Raw genomic sequence first — 23,281 nt, forward strand, 5'->3', positions numbered from 1 at the left:
AACTGGTTACTATCTGAAGAGATTTGTATAAAACTACCTACCTTATGTAGACTTGGTTTTCTGAATTTGTCTCTAACACTTGAGTGGGGGAAAATACCAAATTTTGATACTGGCTTTGTTGTTTTTAATGGGTGTTTGTTTTTGGAAGTGTTGTGCCAAGAGAGGAAGAAGTGGGTGTGGGTCTTTCTTCCTTTTGCTATTCTCCCTTTACCTTCTTGTGGTCCTATTTCTGATCTGATTCAGTATTACCAATTTGCCATAATCCTTTGCAAAAGACATAAAATGTTCATAGACTGTAAGTTATTAAGGCTTTAAATCACCTCACACTATCATTGGGATAATTTTGGGGGGAATTTTGCATATTTCAGTTCTCTAGTGTAGGGCATGTGCTGCATAGTAGGGATGTAACTTCTACCTGCTCTACTTATCTTTCCTTTTTCCCTCAGGCTGAGAGAACCTCTGCTTTAAACTTGTCATGTGTTCTGAAACGATCAAATGTTAGAGTTCTGAGACTATCAGGCTGTAATGGTGAGGGAAGGGTTAGTATTACATTCAAATATGTATTAAGGAAGGCATCATAGTTAAGTGGGAAAAACATGGGTCTTGAGTATTATGGGAGCTCATCCCTTTTCCTTACTAGCTGTGTAGCTTTGAATGAGTTATTTAATTCACTAAACTAAGATTTTGAATAATAATACCTACTATATAGAGATATTATACAGATTAAATGATACAGTCCATATAGAATATGTAGAACAGTGCCTGATCCTCAGTGAATGTTGGTTGTTTACATTTCACACAGCAAGAAAAGGGAAGAATGGGAAAGAGTGGCAATTAGAAAATAATGATATTGAGTTTGAAAAAATTGTTTTCATCCTTTCAATTAAGCATAGTAGTAGAGAGAGCATTTGTCTAGCAGGCAGAGACTTGAGTAAAACTTACAGCTCTGCCTCCAGAAAGCTGTAAAATCTTTGCTCTTCACCTTAGTATCTCAAACTCCTCATTGTGAAAATGAGCGAGTTAGAATGCATTATCTTGATTTAGTTATATACTTTTGCCTTCAGAAGATTTTTCTCCATCTCAGAGTAGTCTATGACATATCATTCAACAGTGTGTAAGTCTAAAAGGCCAACAGCCAAGTATGGCAGACAGGGCTGTTGTTAAGATATTCTTTTTCCTGTGTAACTATGTTTACATGTGCATTTATGTTCTTTGTATATTTGTCATGTGCCTGAATATTTATACACCTGCATGGTTGTTGAAGTAAGCACACTAGCATACATTCATACATTTTTGTGGGTATGTGTGTTTATATATAACCTATATATATACAGTATGTGTGTATATATATAAATATATGTCTGTGTGTATGAGAAACAGATGCACTGTAGGCAGATAAAGCAGATAAATATAGATCCAAATAGAAGCATAAGCATATAAATATAGACGTTATATAGAGTGAAAGCAAGCAGATCAGCACCATTTCATTATTGCTTGAAATCTTTGTAATAAAAGAGTTGGAAATCAGTAACTGACATTGAAATTATTGACTGAGTGACACTGTCATATCAGAAGGCACAGTGTAAGGTAAGAAAATAACCTTTCTTTCAACTTTGAGGAGAAATTAGCAGGAAGATTTATTACTGTTAATTATTTGATTTAGGAAAGTTTTTAGGTGCTGTGTAGTGTTGCGTTTTTCAAAGTACAGAAATGTCACCTCTCCTACAAATACTGCCATACAACAAAAAATAAATAAGAAAAGCTATTCCAGTCTTGCAAAAAGATTTGGCAAATGTGACACCTGGATCCCTTTTGTCCACAGGCTGTGATTTGCAACTCTCGCCTATTTCTAGGTATAGACAGATGAGTTGGTTTCATTCTACAGTATTTTCTACAAGCCCCTCTGAAGTCTTTAAGGAAACTCACCTAAAGGAGATATCTCAGGCTAAAGTGACCATTGTTAAGTTATTGTCATGGGGATGCTTGCAATTGTCTTTAGTGAGTGTGTTGTGTGAGTAAAACTGGGCTTCCATCTGTTACTTTCATATCACTGTCTGTTTTTACCAGTCAAAATAATTGGTTGTGAGTTTTTGCTTTATTTTATTTTGTTTTAGTGAGAAGGGTATTGTGAGTTATTTTTAGCTAGCTAATTTACTTTTTAATGTTGCAAGTTATATCTTGCTCATGTGTTTGAATGCTATTTGGAAAAAAAAAAAAAAAAAAGTAGTGCCTCCTTTTTCCCTCTGTAAACCTCATCTATTTCCCTAACAGATCTTATCTCCTCCTCAGCTTTGTTGTAGGAACATTCAAAGAAGCTAAAATTTGAAGAAATTCCTTGAAATGTACAAATACAAAGCCTACTTTTTCCCAGTACCACAAAACTGCCAATGTTGTTGCAATTGCTTTTTCTGTCATTAGTCTACTATTAGTCTACCATTAGTCTCCCATTGGTTTTCCTTACAGGGATGAGAGAAGAGGGTCCAGAATATGTGTTCCTCGTAACTTCTGCTCCACATCAGAGTTTAGACTGGAGGAAAAAAAGGAAGGAAGGGCAAAGCAATAAAGACTTACTGAATGTTAAGGAATGTATTGGTGCTTCCTGAAGAACTGTTCATTCTTCTTCTCTCAAATCTGGCTTCAGTACTTTGTTGTTAAGTTCTTCTCCAAATTATGGTTTTAAAATATTTTTAAAGACTGCCTTAGTGGTCTTGAGGATCACACACGCACACTCTCTCTCTCTCTCTAACACACACACACACAAACTTGTGTAAGATTCATTTAAAAAATTGCATTGTGTGAATAAAATGGAGTACTTTTCAATTTACAAATTATTTTGAACAAATAATGTAATGTGTAAAGTTGGCACACTTTACAGTGTTTCAGACTACAGATTTTTTTAAATTCTGTTATTTACCTGATAAGCTCTAATGTTAACTTGAACAAGTGTTTATTTATTCAAGGGTATTATAGTATATCTACATAAAACAATTCAGCAAAGATTTTAGAAAAATAATCACTTGCCAAAATAACATATTAAAACTCCTTTATCTTTACACACATACACACCCACACACACACACAATTTAGACTAAAGCACTATGTCCCATTTAGCTTACAAAATGTCTTAGGGTTAGATTTCTGAGGGAAGTATTTACATACCCGTACTCCTCTTTTCTTGTTCTGTTTCCTTTTCTCCTGGTGTAGCATATTTACTGTTTAGCTTTTGTCAAGTACTTTATAATAATTACCAGAAATTTTGGCAAAGACAAAAAAATTTGTGTATGTGTATATTTGTATGTTTATATGCACATAGACACACACACACACAAAACACACATCCAGATTGAAGTGTTAATGTTGTATTAATCATCTGATTTTTGGGGGTGGGGTATTTGAGACAGGGTCTCGTTCTCTCGCTCAGACTGGAGTGCAGTAGCACGATCATGGCTCACTGCAGCCTCAGTCTCCTGGGCTAAATCAATCCTCAGCCTCAGCCTCAGCCTCAGTCTCAGCCTCCAGAGTAGCTGGGACTACAGTCACATGCCACCATGCCTGCTAATTTTTTTTTTTTTTTTTTTTTTTTTGCTGTGTTTTGTAGAGGTGGGGTTCCACCATGTTGTCTAGGCTGGTCTGGAACTCCTGGGCTCAAGCCATGCACCCACCTCAGCCTCCCAAAGTGACTCCCATGGTGACTATAGTCACCATGCCTAACCAATCATCTGATTGTTTTATGCGTTATGTTTTAAAACTTTCTCCTAATATAAATCTTTAAAGGAATTTTTGTAAACATTCAAATGTCTGGTCTCATTTAAAGGTTTCTAGGAGATTGTGCATTTTCTTATCTAAGACAAAACATTTTCCAAATATGCATTTGGATATTTGCATATGAATAAACAGGGATTTATCAGAGCCAAGAGCAAAGCAAGAATCTCTTTTTAGGAGTCATTTACCCTTTCTACCTCCTACTTGGAGCATGAGGTAACTCTCTCATCATTGGCATGGAGAATTTTTTTTTTCAGTTAGTTGGTTTCATATTCTGTTTCTGGTGTTGCAGTGCATTGCAGTGCATATGGGCCAGGGAGTCAAACAGATCTTGATTCAAACCTCACTTCGCCACTTTTTTAATTCGCTCTGTTTCCTTACGCAGGTTAGCTAACAGCTCTTTAACTGTGTTGCTAATCTGTAAAACATGGGCCACAGCTACTTCACCACAGGTTTGTATTAAATGACATAATATTAATGGAATATATGTCATATAGTATGTACTCAATAAATACCAGTTTCCTCGGCCTGTTAATTTTAATATATAGCCATGATTTCCTCCCCAGTCCCTCCACACCATGGTGGCACATAGCATTATACTGTAACTATCAGATATTGTAGACAATGCTAAAGAAACAGGAGCAAGGGATTTTAGAAATTATTGATTATCTAATAGTGACCCTGAGAACGAGCTTAGGAGGAAAGAAATCTAAGGAAACCATCAGAAATTCCTGTCTCCTGTAATTGTAATGTTTCCTACAATATTAAGTTAACAAAGAGAAGTGGAAGACTTTTCAACAAAGTGTTGCTGAAAGCCTGTTCACATCAATACAGGGGAATGGAGTGGTGTACATTAAGCCTTATGAAATAATAGGAAATACTTTTATTGCCCATTCATATGCCAGGTTAATGTGCTTCATTCCACAGTGGATGTTGCTCACCTTGGCTCACTCTAGATTAAGCTCATTGATTAACTACCTTTTGTAGGGGAAGGGTCAGAATACAACTCTCATTGAAATTATTAAATAGTTGCTATGTGTTTTCTTTTTTAAGGAATAGGAGGGGAGAAACACCTCCCACTCTAAGATACTTGGAGCTGCATTTCAGCCTACAGCTGATCATTTTAACTGAATTACAAACCCTATAAGCATAAGGTTTATAATGGAAACAATGACCCAATCTTAATTACAATGATTTTGGCAGCAATGTCCCTGCTATCCAGAGACTACTTTCTCGTGTCAGAAGACTCTTTTAACCTCCTCAGAGTTCATTTTCTGTGTAAGTACAATTTTAGTGTGCAGGTCTTTCTGACTTTCTTTTGGAATTGAGAGAGTTTGACCACATTAAGCCACTGAGATTTCTCTGGATCTCCTCCTGCTGTGCCGTAATCAGTCTCAAATATCTGTAATGTAGAAGGGAAAGAAAGAAAAGGGAAACAAAAGGTGTCCTGGTGTGGTGGGAAATGAGTGGTCTGGAGATCATGAGCCTTTGCTCTCTGTCTTTGATGAGATACTTTGAAATGCTATCCCCTATATTGATAATATGGAGGTCTAGACAGCTGTAACTTTCTATAGGGCAGCCTATAGCTTTAGTTTACTCTGTCAATATCTTACTGCAGTTTTGTTTTAAATATAAATCAAAGGCCTATTCATTGTAATAATACTAAATTTACACTTTTTGTTCCTTTATAATTTCTGAGGATATCACATTAACAAGGAAATCATTTCTATGAGGAACAAGAATAAATAAAAGTTTGGATAAACAGATTAAAAGAGAGAAAAAAGGAAGAATATAAAGTCAGGAAGGGCCATATATGAAGTAGACACAGAGTAGAAGTGAGAGGACAGGAGGCAAAGACTCTGAAGAGTCAAAAATTAAGACTAGAAAAAGGAGAAGCAACAATTTGAATAGCAGGCTCACATTTAAGATTAAAAAAAAGTATAAGATAGCTTTGAGGTGAACATTTTACATAATGTAAGAATTCCTTGTCTTATAAAAGAATCCTTTGAAATCTTCCCCTATGGCATTTAAAATAAGATTGAATTTATACAACTTTGATTTAGTCTGTGCTGTGAAAAAAACGAACTGTGAGCTTTAGATACTAGTCCCAACTCTGCCTCAAAATATATGCCTTTGAGGAAATTAATTCTGAGCCTCAGAATCTTCATATATAAAATGAAGAAGGACAGGCAAGTTCTCATCCACTTTTAAGAATCATGAAATGAAAGAGTACATGGAATGATCTTGTTGACATACTGCCAGGATGCTTATTGAAAGAAGTTGCTGAATCCGATTACATTAAACAGATGACCAAAATGAGAGAGAGAGAGAGAGAGAGAGAGAGAGAGAGAGAGAGAGAAAAGGCTTCCTGAAGGTTTTGACTAAGATCTACGTGCTTAGTCCTACAGAATTAACAAGATGGTAGCCCCATTTTTTAAAAGAATATAGCTACTATTGCTAAACATGCTTTAAGTTGAATCTTCCACTGGAATTTTTGAGAAATTGTAGTTGCAATTATTTTTCTAAAAGTCTTATTCTCCAATTAACTGAAAGATGGCATTTCTGACTTTCTAAGCCAGAATTTTTTTTTCTTAAAAAAAAAAAAAAAAAACTGTTTAACCAAGAAAATGGAAATCAGTACATTCTTGGTTGTCCTTCTAGTAATTTTAATTTGTGTAACCTAATCAAAACTCAACCTGCCTTGCCCTTAAACAAAAAGCCATATTCTCTTCCATTACTAAATGCCTATATTTGTCTCAGTATTTTTTAAAAGATGAATTACGTTGATATCCCATGACTTTCTTTAGAATGTGTCCATGGAAATTAAAATGGACTTTTCTGTGCCCAAGACTGAAATGAAAGACAGCCCAAAAGGGCTGGTGGAAATGAACACAAAACTTTGCTGATGTTATCAGTATTATAATTTTTGTTAAGCTTTTTCCTAATAAAATGGAACTGAAGTCAACTGACCCCTAAATAACAGCCTAATATTTCTTTTACAGTATTATTCTGTCTGCAGATTAATGATAGAGCAATATAGCCTAAGATTTCTTGAAAACATTGGAATATATTTTTCTGAGGCCTTTCTAGTGCACTCTTTCTACAGAGATATTTCTCCCATAATCATTTTTCAGTTTCAATAAATATTTGCTGAATATAGAAAATGTGCCAAGCACCATGGTAAGTGCTGGGTATACAACTGTGTGCATACCACCATTGGTCATTAAAGCATCTTTGAGAATTGGATAGAGTAGGCATCAGTTTAATATTTTCTAAGCTCAGATGGCTGAAAAGAGAAGACAACTGGATGACTAGAAACCCCAACTCTTGTTCTTTCCTTTGGATAACCTCCCGTGATTTCTCCCAGTCATTATTTGCAAACACACATTGATGGAGAAACCAAGTTCCCTGCCCAGCTTTTCAGCTGATTACTAAAGAGAGCTTCTCTTTCTCTTTCTCACCTTAGTGGTGGTTCTCAGCCATAGGAGGGCACTCAGGTACAGGAAGGACCTGTACCTAGCAGCAGAAACAACTTCACCCTTTCTTTCTGGTCCAAGCTTTGGGAATTCATTATATGGCATGGGAAGCACTGAGCAGCATTCAAAGACTGAGAATGCCTGCAATCCACCCAAACAAATGTTAAAGGCTCTCCATAGACATAAGAAATTATTTAAATTTCTTTATGAATATTGTTCCTCAGTTTAGTGTTCTTCCTCATTTTGCCTATTTCTCTTTTATTGTCCTATACTGGGCTGTTTTGTTCAGCCAAACAATTTGTGGCATGTCTGTTTTCAAAGTAAAATAGTGATCTATTTAAAGATTTCTAAGTATGTTCTTTATGTATTTTTAAAGGAGATGGGTAAAATAGAATGTATTTCTCTTTGCCCTGATGATATTCCTGTGGTATATTTCAAATAATATTTTTGATTGGGTAAGCCAGTAGGACCAAAGCAATGGTGATCACAGATACAGATTCACAAATGCATAGAGAGAATCATAAATAGATGCATATGGAGGAGTCTGACAGTTTAGTGAAATGGTTTTCAAGTAATTTGCCACATTAGAACTTTCAGACATTCACCTGCCACTAATCCTTATTGGAAATAGGATTGGAATATTGGGGTCACCAGCCCAAGACCATTTTTTTTGTGAGAGCTGAACAATAACCAAAAGTCAGAGCTAAAAGAAATAAAAATGAACCTATTCCAGTCATTAGAACTGTTTCTCTGAATAAGCTCTTTCTTCCTCTCCTTCGTTCCTTTTTATTCCTCTCCCTATTTCTCCCTTTCTCTTTTTCCTCCCTCCCTCTCCTGCTCCTTTCTTTTTAGTGTTCTGAATTCATTAGATGGCATAGTGTAAATCAATAGTAAACGCTAACCGCCTACTCTGTACTCAGTTACGCAACATCACTTAACCGGTACACAGAGACAAAAAGGGAAAAAGCACACACAGCCTTTACATTCAAAAGCTCTTGCATAATTTTACTTTTCCACAGCCAAAAAGAAAAAAGGGAAATAACAGATGGGGAAACTTACAGTTTTTTTTTTCCCTTTTCTCAGACTGTTTAGAAGGGAGTTAGTTAACATCCATGGCCCTTTCTAGTTGCCCTAGGCTGCAGCAAAATGTCCCATAATTGTCAGCACCTTAACTGGCTTTAAACGAGACATTGTGACCTGTATGGTGGGTTAATTTTCCAGGTGATATAAGGCAACTTATTTTGAGATGTTTTGACTTCGTTTTTACTTATTTTGTGAAAAACCAACAACATTTAAAGTATGAAATGAATTTTAAAATAGAAAGAGTATAAGGAAGACGGGTGTGTGTGTGTTTGTGTGTTTTCACTTGAAATGTATCCTGATGTAATATTTATGTAAAAAAGCCAGTTATATAAACCCATCTTTCTCTTGCTTTTTACTTTGGGAACTATATAAAGCTCTAATGCTTTTTGGGTTTTTTTTTTTCTTTTTTTCTTTTTTTTTTTTTTTTTTTTGGACAAAGTACATTCAAACCCCAAAGTCTTAATGAAAGAGAAAACATCTAGATGCTACAACAGAGACAGTTAATTGAGACTTTCTATAGAATTTATCATCTAAACAACAGTTTTATTTAAGAAGGAGTAGTTTCTGTAATTCTCATTTAGAACTTTCTGTCACATTTCTCCCTGGAACACCCTTGGTTTCACTGTACTGCCTTCTTAATGTCTTTCTCTCCCTTTCTCTCTCGCTCTTTCTGTAGCCCTTCACCCCTTTCCACAACGCCCCGCCCCTTTCTTTCATTGGAATAACTCCCTTTCCAGCTTAAGTGGGAGCACAGTGAGATTCGTATGCAATTTATCAGTCCTTCTTCCCTGTTATAATATTTGGTTTTGCTTAACTGATTGATGTCCTCTGGAAACTAGGCATTCGTCTGATAAGGGAGGTTGGAGGGATTTTTTGTTTTGTTTTGGTCTTCCTTTTTAGTTTCTGCCTATCAAGTGGTCATAAAATGGATATAAAGTGGTAGTACAGCCCTAGGCACTATTAGGCACCTCTTAGAAGAAATTAAGTTCAGGTGTGTGCAAGGTAGTTTTGATTGTTTTTAATACAACCAGAAAAGGTGGGAGGTGGGTGGGGAGAGGATGGATGCTATCATTAGTGTGTGAGGAGGAACTATTGAAGCACTTGATCTCCTTGTATCTCAGATCAGCATCATTCTTTAAGATCATACGTTACTTCTGGATATTAAAGCCATAAGAAATTGGTTCATTTGATTTTACTCAAGTTATGAATTATTTTAACACTGTCTTATATGTTAACTATTGTAATTTAGAATTCCTTTGTATGGAAAAATCCGGTGCACAAGATAAAAATCAAAAGTTTTATTGCCCACATATGTGGTTCTCTGTTTCAATAACTGGGTGATCAAGATTATTGGTATTATCCCATTTCTGTATTTATGATGACTTGGGGAAATCTTTTCTGATCTTAATATGAATAATGCCTAAGCTAGTATATATATTTAATGTATTTTATCAATACATTTCCGTTTAGCTTTATTTTCTTAACAGGATCTATAGCTCAGATAAATTTATTGCAGAGAAGTAATGAAAATTGGTCAGAATATTCTCGTCTCTGACTAGGAAATCATATTCCCACATGCATTTTTCTAAGGGTTCCTCTACATGTGTTATAGTTGAGTTTGGATTCCAATATGCAATTTTGCATGTAGGTGCCTGATTGTCAAAAGAAAAAAACATAAAACATTTGCCCTATGTAAAGTGCATTGTTTATGATGTAATTTTAATATGATTAACAATCTGCACAAAGCTTTTTTAAATGTGTAGTTCTGTATACAAGAAGTTATTCTGAGTACCCTAATTTTCAAATGGGTTGCTTAGATTTAAAAAAAAAAAAAAAACTTACAACACAAAAGTGAGGGAGATTTGCATTTTATTGTTTGTCAAAAATAGTTGAAGGTATCTCGTTATAAAAGAAGCAGAGGAAAATTCTTTGAACTTTCTCCCTGCCTCCTGTTGTCAGAATAGCTTCCATTTTCATCTTGGTGGGTTTTCACGCTCTCTGAACCATGCTAGGGCAGGACTGACCTTTCAAAGCTCGATGTGTGCCAATGTAGACTTCTCGGCTCTCATTTTCTGTTGTAACCAAGGCCTTGGGAACACATTAGCTGTTTCTCATTTTTCTATTCTTTTTATTTTTTTAATATGGGATCCAGGCTTAGGACAGGTGGCAGGCCTAAGTTTTCTGTTCTGTGGACATGCAAGAAAAGAAGCTAGGGAGAATTTTAAACAGTTTCAAATTTTTCATAAGTCTTTAACAACTCTTTCATCCTAGCTTTTCTTATTGTTGTTGGCAGTAGGGATAGATTTTTTCTTTTAATGCCGCAACAAGAACCTCAGTTACTGACTTACCTTTTCAAGCAGAATCAGTCCAGTTGTGTCTAGCACATAGTAGTACCATCATAAATATTTTCCATGTTTCAGTGAACTGGTAAGGGACCTGCTATGGCCATCCCTTCAGAGTGCTGATGCAGGTAAGCAGTAAGCCTTGCAAGTAATAAAGGGTAAGAAGAAATCTGATACAGAACTCTTCAGGTTCTAGTAGTGGCCCAATCACTTCATTTTATGAGGAAACCCTTGTTATCCTTTCTGCCTTTATAAAAGAAGCAAATTTCAGAAGACAATTTTACGTCTTTCCTAGAGGTTCTTTTTAGGGGTTGGTGCTGCATAGACTGTTGGCTCATTTAACAGACATAATTTTTGGCAAGCTACTTTGGTGATCCTCATTAAGTTTCATATGCAAATGTGTTAGGTGCTTATGATTCTAGCTATCGAATATGCTCCTCATGCACTCTGCCACAGGGTCCTTTGAATCTTGGCTTTTCTTATTTTCTCTGGACAATTGTTTTTGGACTTCTTTTGTTTATGTAGGTCTGAGGATGGTAACTATTAAAAAAATTCTATAGGGTTCTTCTTTTATATAGTGTTACATTACTTTTAGCTACATGAATTCCTGATTTTTCTAAATCTATTTTGGCTTAAAGTAATCATGCTGGCCATTTTCAAGGCTTTCATTGTGGTAGTGGTATTGGGGGTGCTGGGTGATCTGTGGGAAAACCACATGTAGCTTCTAAATGTTAAAGGCACTGAAAAGCTTGTAGAATGATTGATAGACTGCTGCCTGTTAGACGAGCAATTTTTTAAATGCAGAGTATATAATATTTAAAGACTTTGTTGCTCCACAGTAGAAGCTTTTTAAATGTTAATTTGGGTTTTGTTTTGTTGTTCTATGACTTCGCATAAAAGATTTTGGATCGAAAAGGTTTCAGTTCACTCGTTCCATTTGTCTTACAGGACTTGGAATATAATACTATACATTTATTTATACTCATAAAGGAGGATAAGGCCAATAACTCACAACTCATGAAACCGAGGGTAAATAATCCATAGCTTATTCTCCCACCATTGCCACAATATTTATAACACGAATAACAAACAACTAAAAACAAAGAGAAACCAGTTTGTTTTTGTTGACAAAATGTTTGATCAAAATTACAGTAAAGTTCAAATGGAGCTGCAAATCCTAGTGGTTTACAATGGTTTGATTTATTTTTTTAAACAGACCATGGATAATTAACCATAAAACATAACCTTCTCAGTACAAAGTTACAGTGAATTGCAGAAATGGGCAACAAGTCATTCATAACTGGTTGCAACTGGTTAGAGACCTTAAAGTAAAACGTGCAGGCAGTTACGAAAGCTACTTTCTTAGTGCACAATTCCATTTCCATTCCCAAAGGGAAACATCCTTTACTTTTTGTATACTACCACTAAGTCAGTATCCCAAAGTGAGGAATAAATGGGTTATTTTCTATGATTACCATGTTGTCATACATTTATTAAAATAAATACCTAGCACTTACCCGTACTCTTTTTATTTCAGAATGTTTCATCATTACTAACAGGATATTCCTCATGACATTGCTGTCTGGTAAGTAACTCTCATTATCTCTAAATGGCAGTCCAAAATATTGAGGTGCAAAGAAGTCAAATATATTTCCATGAACCTCAGAAAATATGAGATCCAAAGGCTGTGGTGAGTCTTTGGGTCTAAACTTTAGCAATACTAAATTTTGACAGAACATATTTTGACATTGGTAAAGGATAGATCTTTAATATCCTATTTGTTTATTTGTTCATTTGAAATACCAGCATTTAGAAGAATAAGAAACGTGACCTCCCGAACCTATTATCACAGATTTTGGCAAATATTTTAGAATGACTCTGCTAAACAAGATGGAAGTACTCTAAGGACTTGTTTGGAAGACCCTCCAGAGAGATACATTTCCAAAGGAGACTCCTGAGTGGACAGAAAGGGTGATAGGGTGAAGTTGGGCACTGATGTTTCCTGTGTGGAACGCTGTATGTTTTGAAAAAAACCTCAAAACCTTCCAAACACATTTGGTGATTCTTTGAACTACCCATTAGTATTCTGTGGTATTCTGTAAATTTGAAATGCATTGGCTTCATTTGGATCAATCTTAAAATCAGGCATGATTGCTCTTGTACTTACCAACAAGCCTAAAGGGAAAATACCCTTTAGAGACATGAATATGACTATCCTCTTTTACCAGTTAAGTAAGAGGACCAAGACCAGGGCTACAGGTGAGCATAGGCTTGAAGATTTTTCTAGGTGTCTTTTAGTGAAAATTTGTAAAGTTTGTAAAGTTTCGAAAAGATTGGTATTGTGGCCTTCTAGAATTCTTGATATTTCCATGACTGGGAGAAGAGTGCAGGTCAAGACTGGGGGTGTATGGATAAAGTATTATCCAATCAGAGCTTGAAACAACTTACTTTACTAGAGGCTGACCTGCACTGAAATACACTGGCAAATATACTGGAGAGGGAGGAGGAGGAAAAGGGTGACTTGCCTGGCATCTAACTGTGTTCTGCCTGGCTCCTTCTAGGCCTGTTTGGTCATGAACATCATATTCATCCAAATCTTTAAAAATTACACTCTTGACTTCGCTTTATATGAATGTGCATAAAATGAGGGAAATAATCTCTTGCGGTAATAAAGATAGTTTTCTAAAGAGACTTTCCATATCCATTGTGCATAATCCATAGTTGTCACTGTGTTGTTGTTTCTGATTCTGTTGCACATCTACCTCTGTCTCTCAGAGCGTATCCATCTCACCAGTGAAGGCCAGGAGCCTTCAGGATTGTAGCTCCGCCTCCCTCCCCACTCCCATGCTTTACTTGCTATGCTACCCCAAAAGAAACTCATATTATTGTAAGCCTCAGGAGCTCAAGGGAAAGTCTTATTTGGTAACTTTAATTTGTCGCTCCTTTTGCATTTATCACAAAATGATCTCATCACAAAAAGGCCTGAATTTCACACTTTTGCTGGCTTGCAAACAAGCTAGTTTCTTCCCTATTTCTATCCAACACAGAGAAAGCTCTTTATGTTTCTATGATCAGATAAAATCTGTATTGATGCTTCTTTTCCTGTGGGTGTATTTCCCTTCTAGGTATGAAGATTTAAGCTATCAGGGCAATGCTGTGTGTTTGCAGTTTCTCTGTTTCAGTAAATGAAAAGCTCCTTGGGAAAGGACAACACATCTTTTCCACTAATGAATAAATATTTATTTTCATTTTAAAATGATGCATGCTCATTAAAAATAATTTAGAAAAACACATAGGAGTAAAATGAAGAAAAATTAAAGTAATTATTTCTATAATTTAAATCCAATCATTAATAACCATTTGATATATTTCCTTACTCTCATTTTCCCCTGAGGATATATTTTTAAAACATGATGTTATCATACTTTCTATATAATTTTGTGTCCTGCTTTCAAAATTTAACCTAAGAAATATGTAATTACATAGGCTTTGTAAACATTTAAAATAAATATATAATATTCCTGCAGAGGAATAGCTCTTTTAACCTAAATGCCCAACAAGAGCATCATTATTATTATTATCTATTTTTTATATCTCCTTAATACCTTGCATAAACAGTAAATGAATCAGTCAACAAATAATAAACAAATAAAAGTTCAAATCAGTATATGTTTTTAAATTTTTTATCATAAAAATCTTAAATTCATGAATATAGACAAATTACTATAATGGACTCCCATGTATTCATCACCAGCTTGCACAATGATGGCCTGTTATTTTCTCACTATATCGCAATGTTATTTTGAAGCAAACCCCAGACATCGTAGCATTTAGTACATCATTATTTCAGATCCATCAGGATGTTTTTTACATGTTAATGTTAAAACAATTCAGATAAATAGTTCTTATTATTGTATATAGTAGTGTTTTTCTTCATAGTATCCTGACATCGTATTTTCTAACATGTAACAATTGATTGTAAAATCTCATCAGTGAGTTCCCTAATATTCTTAGACACATCTTTAAGCCAGAGGGCAATTTGGTTGCCTAGAGAAATATTTCACAGATTTGGCTAGGTTTCTTGGGGGAACTATTTTCTTTTGGTCCTTTTTTTACTTGACTCAAATTTAGGATGATAATTTGCATGCCAGATCTATACAGCATTAATTATACTTATTATTGGGTTTAAGCATGTGTTGAATACAATTCTTTACCTGAGGTGAAAGGAAAGCATAGTTGCCTGATTACTTAGAACTCCAGTCTGGCTGCAGCCAACCAATACCAGATAAATATGGCAAATCTACTTAAATCAAATGTAACACTGGCTTTAAAAGTTTATAATTTTTAATTAAGGTTATTGACAGACATGGAAAACATGTGATGGGTATGTGAGGCATTTAGAAATATGTAAAAGGGGGAATTGTGTAATAAAAATCTGAATCGTATTTTTAAACACCATGTTTGGGGGGAAAGAAATTATGCGTTGTATACCAAAGAGTACTCTCTGTGCTTGTATTATTGCTCTAGTTTATTCTAAAAATATTTTAGAGAACCCTCTATGAGCCAGCTTTCCATAGCTAGCCTAGATCCTTTACATACAGAGTTCCACAGATGAGGAATGCTGTGTACGAATCAGGCTGTCTGTAGAGAACCTGTATCTGGAGACTTAGGCTGTTTTGCTGTCTTCGAATTGTAGGTCAGTGACTATTCAGTAGTGATGTGTTGTCCAACAGGTGTATTACACTCATCAGAAATTCAGGCTGTAACTGTGCAACATACTGCATCAGTATAAACTGAATTTATGTGTTACTCAGGTCTATTTAATCTTAGGAGCACATTTTCCATTGGCCTCGAAAGTGAGTAGCTTGAATATTGATGTGCCTAACCCTTGGGGAAGAAAAAAAGTTTCTCCACCACACTAAATCTCTAGAAAAATATGAGGGTTTACAGTATGGACATATACAAAATATTTTCAGCCAAAACCGGTAGAGCAAAGCATATGGAAAAAAAAAAAAGAGAGAAAGTCATAACATCAGCAATAAACTATCCCAAGCAAACAGAGAGCATATATAAAATTTGTCAGATTAGATGGTATAAACAATACAAACTCTTTTTTTTTTCTTTCCATTTCTTTTTCCCCTCTGAATCTTCTGATTATTTTGTCTCCTTTACTCTGAGCATGTCATCATTATTAAAATATCAGAAAAGGTTAGAACTATATCGGTGGCTTGGCTAAGGCAGGTGTAACAAGAAAAGACCAGTAGGAACTAGCCACTATACTATTTTAAAGCTGCAACTCTTCTCCACTTCTTTCAGCATCCTGTTCTTACATGTGGTATTAAATTATGTGTCTCATATCACATAAACCTAGAATATAAACTGCCTTTTAAAAAGAGCCATAAGTTTATCCACGGTTCTTTCTAGCTTATGTATTATATATTTCACCCAAGTGAACCATCAATGCCTCATCATTCTAATAGCTGTAATAACAATAATTATTATTAATGATAACATTTGCTTCTTGGTATATGTACACATACACCTTTTTCTCTTGCTTCAGGTTTCCTTATCCTTGGCCTCTTTGGCTGTTGGTACTAGTTCAATTGTTGTTACATTTGTGACCTCACATATCCTCAAGCTATAAAACATTTCTTAGAAAAAACTAGTACAATATACCTTCCACCTCCTTCCCCACAGTTAAGCTCAAAATTGTGGTTAGATGTTTCTGCTTACATAAGGCAGGGAATCCTTGGCAAATAGCCCCACCAACCAAGATTTTCATTTTAGACCTAAGGATACCAATATATGACACAAAAGCAAGATAAGTGGTTTGTTCAGATCATCAGATCCCTGTTTAATGAAGCTGACATATTTTCTGAATAAACTTTATTGGACGCATAACACAGGATCGTGCACAACTGCCATAAGATGGGATTTATGGCATTACCATAATGAGATAACTTTGGTGATTCTGCTCTACCTAGGGTGGTGAGGGAAGAATAAAATCCCCACTCAAGACAAAAATATTCAAGAAAATGGTTCTGTAGTCAGCTCATTCCTTTCATAGTGGAAGTGTTAAAGAGAGAAATCTTCACCTTTTTCTTCCTCTTACCTAGAGAATACTTTCTTCTTACCTAGAGTCTGTGATATGAAGAATGTGCTCTGTAGATGGTCTTATCTTATGTGGATTGGTCCACGGGAGACTATGCTAGGCTCCATAGAGAACTGGTTCTGTATGTTCTGTCCTCCTCTATGAAGACATTCCTAACCGTACTGTTGATGTATACATTTTGGTCAAAAGTAATTTGCTTTCTGGGTATTTGATGGCCACTCTGTGAATCAACCTAATATATTTGTGGTATGGAAATCTGTAACCTCTGAATACTGTTTAAAGACTCTTATAATTAATTATTGAAAGGCACTTTAGCCCTTAACTATTTCTCTCTTTGGAGAAACAAGTTGATTGGTTAATCATGTCTTTGTTTATTTTTATTGTTGTTGCTGTACACATTGCACATAAAACAGGAAAGAGGAAAGGCTGTTTGTAAGAGGTAATTACAATGGCAAAATTGTATTTTCTCTAACTGTTCTCATTTTCTCATGTCTGATTATATCAAGACCTGCACTCTAGAAGTGTGTTTCAGTTTTGCTGAGAAAATGATAGAGGAGAAGAATAAATTCATTTCTATAAAGTGATGTCAAACACAACTTGACACAGTTACAAATTTGTTTTTTTTTTTTCTTTTCAACTTTTATTTTAGATTCAGAGGATACATGTGCAGGCTTGTTACCTGGGTATGTTGTGTGATGCTGAGGTTTGGGGTATGAATGATCCCATCACCCAAGTACTGAGCATGTACTGAACAGTTAGTTTGGGGTTTTTTTGTTGTTGTTTTGTTGTTTTTTTTGAGATGGAGTCTCACTTTGTCACCCAGGCTGGCTTGCAGTAGTGCGATCTTGGCTCACTGCAACCTTCATCCCCTGGGTTCAAGTGATTCTCGTGCCTCAGCCTCCCAAGTAGCTGGGATTACAGACATGTGCCATCACACCCAGCTAATTTTTGTATTTTTAGTAGAAACAGGGTTTCACCATGTTGTCCAGGCTGGTCTCCAAAACTCCTGGCCTCAAGTGATCCACCTGCCTTGGCCTCCCAAAGTGCTAGGATTACAGGTGTTAGCCACCACGCCCGACCACTGGGAAGACTTTGATTTCTGGTCACATCTTTTGATAATAAGGATCCAGAGCCAAAGAAGAAACAGAAACTACTTTTAAGACCTTTGGAGATCCAAACCTAGTGGCTCTTAAGAGCCTGTATTATTTCTTGGATGACTTATCCAGCCCTTTGTAGAATCAGAACTCTCACAATTTTCTTTAAATCAAATAAAACCCAAGGGGCTAAGTGGATCTTTAAAATTATTTCCAGGTCATTCTTTCAACAAATATTTATTGGTTTATTTGTTGTTATTTCAACAAACTATGTGACAGGCAAACGTGAACTCATTTTTTTTTCTTTTTTTTTTTTAACCTTTCAACTCCTTTTATTTATTTACCTATTTATTTTCCTTAAGCAAGTAAATCTCCTTATGGATTGTTAAGGGCCCTGTGCATATTTGCATGTAGCCAAAGATTCAGTCTCTTGCAGGAACTCTGGTTGTCAACTGGTGATCTTGCCTTTGTCTTTTCTCATAGTTCTGCCTGTGGCGCCTGTCACTAGCAGTCAAATAAGGACAATTTTACCATTCTCTCCTGCTGCTCTAATTTTTTTTAGTGCCGGTACATGAATTTGTTATTCTTTATAATTCCCTTTGAAGTTGGAAATCCAAGGGGAATCTAAAACCGACCAGATGTTTCTGCTGCTGGAAAGGAAAGAGAGTAAGGATTAAGTTTAACAAAAACTTGGTCTCCAGAAAAAAAAAAGAAAAAAAAATCATTTCAGCTGGAAATCATCTTTAAATGCATTCATTTGCTACATATCTGTTAGTTAATTTACATTTACTGGTCCTTCGTAGGCAATATCCTCTATCAATGTACTCTGGGGAAAAATCATACATTTTGTGAACAAATAGACCCATGTTGTGGTTTGCTCAGGCCCATTTCCCTTATGGAGTTTTAGTTCTATTACTCTGCGTATTTTTCTCACATGCCTTATACTGAAGTTATTCTGTTGCTGTTGTTGTTGTTGTTGTTGTTGTTGTTGTTGTCATTGTTGTTGAAGGTTCACTATCATATCACATAAAGTCTGGAGACCATTTCTGCAAACTGATCCAAGAGGATGAGGTCAATACAGCCTGTGGTTAGGGAGGGAAGGAAGGAAGTTCTGCCAAACTGCTTAGCCTTTGTGGAGAACTTCATTCTCGTTAGAGATATGTAGATCAAAACAAGAACAAGAGTGATGAAGGCCTTCAGGGGGAATAAAGGGAAAGTCTTGTGGTTTTTCAAGGATTCAGATGACGTTGCAGACAGTGCGAATAAACAGGTTGGGAAATGAAAAATGATAGAGAAAGGTATATTAGAAAACAAAAGAGAAAGGGGCATATATGAGACATATTTATAGGACCTCTCAGAATAGGTGCCCAAGGCTTCAGGCCCAATACACAGAGGTTTCGAAGAGTAATTAAAAAATAAAATTAGAGAAGAGTCTTAAAAATCAATCAGAATGTTTTGGTGGTTTGCTGAATACCTCACAAAAGCATTGGATTGAAGAGATGGATATTTTATTTGCTTGTTTCCTGCGCAGCATCTCTCATACTATCCTCCTCAGTTGTTCTCTGAGTTTCCTAGGCCTCCCTAGGTTTTCAGAAGGACCGAAAATTCTGTGAATAGCTGCTTCTCACTCCTTACCTTGCTCAGTGGATTTAAACATTTAGAAACATTTCCCACACCTCACTGTCACAAGGGATGAATACTCACCGCTCAGAGTTTCTATTACCCTACCATATCTTATTTTTAAATAGAAAGTCTGAGTCCTCAGTAATTATATTAAGCTTCTTAAGCTGCACATATCAATTGCATATACCATTTTAAGCATTTTTCAGTCTTTTTAAAGAGAGAGTAGAGGAAAAGACAGAGAGAAATCACTTAGCAGCTGATTCACTTATTTTAAGCAGCTTTCTTCATTTTAAAATATAAAAAATTCAGGTTCTGGAACATTGGGTGATTTGAATGTTCTATAAAGATTTGAAAAAAAGATTTTTTTTTAAATTATATGTTCTACATTCAGGGACCTGGTTTTTCAGTTTAGTCCTTAAAAAAACAGGTTTGTGAAGTAAAGGAGTTTTCAATCTAAACACTTTTTCTTCTTCCTTTTCATTTATTTATTATTATTATTACTATTCTCTTTTGTCAAAGCATATGGTATGAAAAGCATTTATGTTGGTCTCACTACTGACAGAGCTTAACCTAATAATCCAGACTTGGAACTTGGTGTTTCAATAAAGGAAACACTGTTTGAGGTATTTTCCATTCAAACCAGCATCAAAAGTTTTTAATTAACACCATCAGAAATTAATGGACTGAATGAATGCAAGACAGGGTTCCTACATACCCCTTTACTGGGAACAAGACAGCAAGTGGGATCCATTGTGTATGTTTGTATTTTATAACGTATTTTTATTTACTTATTGAAGCAGAGTCCCAGCTGCACGTTGCGTAGCAGAGCTACAAGAGTGAAACCTGCCGAGGGCTGCTTCACTCCAGCAGTTTCATTTTGCTCACTGATTGTTGTCCTGAGTTCTTTGTGATTGTAATTGGTTAGAAAGTTTGAAATTAGCAAGTCCTTGTCAGCTCATGAAAGCTTTGAAATCATGAGGCTTGATACAGCTATCAAGCCTGCTGATGCCTAATCACTTTTCGGGCTAAGAACCTCCAGAGCGGTGAACATTCTCAGTCCCCAGGCTTTACCTCAATCACCAATTCACCACCCTCTGGAGCTCCTTGTCTTGGATGGTGGCTTTGTTTGGGGCCCTTTCTTTTCCATCACTGAAGCCTATACCGGGATGAACAGATTTTGGACTGACTAATGGGGATGGGGGTTGTTAGGAAATGAGAGCAAATGGGAAAACAGAATGATGTAGGGGATCAAGGGAATAGGGAGGAAGGAAAAGGGGTAGAAAGAGAATAAAAGAAAAAGGAAGCGGGATATAAGATGGAAAGAGCTTTGTAAATATTGACATTTAGATTCTGTGCAACTGGATTTGATATCTCAGGATAGAACTCACTGATAGAACCTAAATGGTCCCCAGGGCTCTTTATTTTTTTAGACCTTTTTTTTTTAAAAGCTTGCCCACTCATTGTCAAAGGGAAGACATGTGTGTTCATATAACCTACTTACCCTGCCACCACCCCATTTGTGAGGACCAGGAATACAATATTTTCCTTTATACATTATGTTAGAGGAATGAGGGGTTTATCAACTCTTCTCCTGCAACCATAAAAGTATTCATTGTTTATCCTTATGCTCGGAGCCCCCAAACCAATTTTCTCCAGAAAACTCTTTCACAGCTTGGTACATTTTTAAATAACCCCACCTTCATCCTTGTAGCAATGCAGGAGCTGCTCAGGCAGGGTGAACTAAAGTAGATAGATATTGTCAGCAATGATGAAATGTTTCCAAATGCTTAAAGGTCTTAATAACTTTCTGTATATCTAACTCATTTATGTTCAAAGACCTCAAGCTTCATACATTTAGGTGCAACTCTTAACCTTTCCCAGTTTCTCCTGTACTTTAATAAAAACAAAAGTAAATGCAAACCAGATACAAAAACAACAACACAAATCTTAATGCCATGAATTCAGAATGTCAGAAAAATTTTCAATAGGCCCCATTATGGCAAAACGCTGCAAAAATGCATCAGCATGTTGGGAAAAGCTCCCTAAAGTCGTTCAACCATTTCTTCCCAGAAATATGGGAAGATGAAATACATATTAGACTCCTAGAAGAAAATAATTGGTGAATGAGTGTCAGGATTTTCATAAGCTCTGCTAAAAATCTGATCTTGCCATCATAGCAAGAGAATCAGTTAAGCCTATTAACAACACGTCATTTTTCTTAGGTGGACAGTGTAGGATTTACTGTCCCAAAGTTTGACTTCATGCAGGAGTCAGAGGAGACACTTTGTTTGGAATATCATTTAGTAAAGAAGAGGCAGCCTAACCTTCCCCAGACCATACGTTAAAGGATGCAATATCAGACTACACAGTATATTATACACCACTGCCCCCCACCCCAAGTCTTTATAGGCTTCTGTAGCAGATATGTCTGTCAAAATCCTGTCATGGTCCCTCAGAGATGTCAGGCAGTACTGCCATGGTCCCTTCAGCTGCACCTGAAGCCGTTCTCTGCTAACCTGGACTCCCACCTCAAGTATGCTTTTCCTTCTGCCCCAGGACCTTTTCCAATGCTGGGAGATCTCAAAAAGTCTAGGATGGGGAGAGCGGGGCTTACAGAAGTCGAACTTAATGCCCTGGGGAACCTCTCAACTAAAGGAGGAATAGAACCAAAAAAAGAGATGTTCCAGCCTCTATTTCTTTATAATGTCTACCTCTGTAGCCATTTTGTACAAATCTCAGAGATCCTGGCCATTCTTTGTTATTGTCTTGCCCTCTGAGATTACCTTCTAAGTTACTGCCTGCACCCAAGCCTTTGGAGAGAACCTTAAATGAGCCAGGTACTCAGGTTGGTTTGTTTGTATTAATCAATTTGCATCAACTTCTTCTCTACTGTTGACTGCCCCCCATGATTTATTGTCCATTCATAGCCTGATTCCCAAAGCTAGATAGAAGCCCAATTGCTCACCTCAATATATTATTAAAACATGAAGGGAGAGACATTGTTTTATTCACTTGTGGCCTCCTGAATCTAGCACACCCCAGAAACATAGCTGGTGCTTAATTAATGTTTGTTGAATGAACTACTAAATGCATAGTTTACACCAATAAGTTTTGCCAATAATAAGAGATATTAGGTTTGTTTCAATTAAGTGTGAAGTGTGTTACAATAAATGTTACTAATAAATTTCTGAAAAAAATATGTATGTATGTATGTATGTATGTATTTATTTATTTATTTATTTTGAGATTGTATCTCACTCTTTCGCCCAGGCTGGAGTGAGGTGGTGCGATCTCAGCTCACTGCATCCTCCGCCTCCCAGGTTCAAGCGATTCTCCTGCTTCAGCCTCCTGAGTAGCTGGGATTACAGGAGCAGGCCACCATGCCCAGCTAATTTTTATATTTTTAGTAGAGACGGGGTTCCTCCATGTTGGCCAGGCTGGTCTCAAACTCCTGACCCCAAGTGATCCACCCACCTTGGCCTCCCAAAGTGCTGGGATTACAGGCGTGGGCCACTGTGCCTGACCTGAAGTATAGGTATATGGTTTACTCTTTTAAAAATTTAATTAAAACAAACACAAGATTATTCCTATGAAAAAGTCACACTTCTACACTTATGTTTTCTAATATGCTTTATTAAGTGGGAGAAAAACAGATGACATTTTAGTTTGTACTCCAAAAAATTGCAAATAACCCTTGGTTAAACCCGGGGGAATATAAACCCGGGTGGCAGTATGTGCCACCATTTGAAGTATCTGCTCAAGGTCAACAGGCTTTTTTTTTTTTTTTTT

General features: G+C 36.2%; 1 protein-coding gene across 44 annotated transcripts in view; it reads left to right on the top strand.

Annotated features, from left to right (window-relative positions):
* Nucleotides 1-23,281, top strand: part of LOC105470366 (zinc finger and BTB domain containing 20) — an 814,500-nt gene that overhangs the window by 438,967 nt on the left and 352,252 nt on the right. For 42 of the 44 annotated variants that reach the window (XM_011722248.3, XM_011722238.3, XM_071089360.1 and 39 more), the window contains one exon: nucleotides 12,201-12,248. The gene's annotated coding sequence lies outside the window, so the exon portion shown is untranslated. Of the gene's footprint in view, nucleotides 1-4,147; nucleotides 4,215-12,200; nucleotides 12,249-23,281 lie in introns of all 44 variants that reach the window. The other 2 variants (XM_071089312.1, XM_071089333.1) reach the window with 1 other exon arrangement.

Source organism: Macaca nemestrina, chromosome 2, assembly GCF_043159975.1.
Source record: "Macaca nemestrina isolate mMacNem1 chromosome 2, mMacNem.hap1, whole genome shotgun sequence".
NCBI lineage: Eukaryota > Metazoa > Chordata > Mammalia > Primates > Cercopithecidae > Macaca > Macaca nemestrina.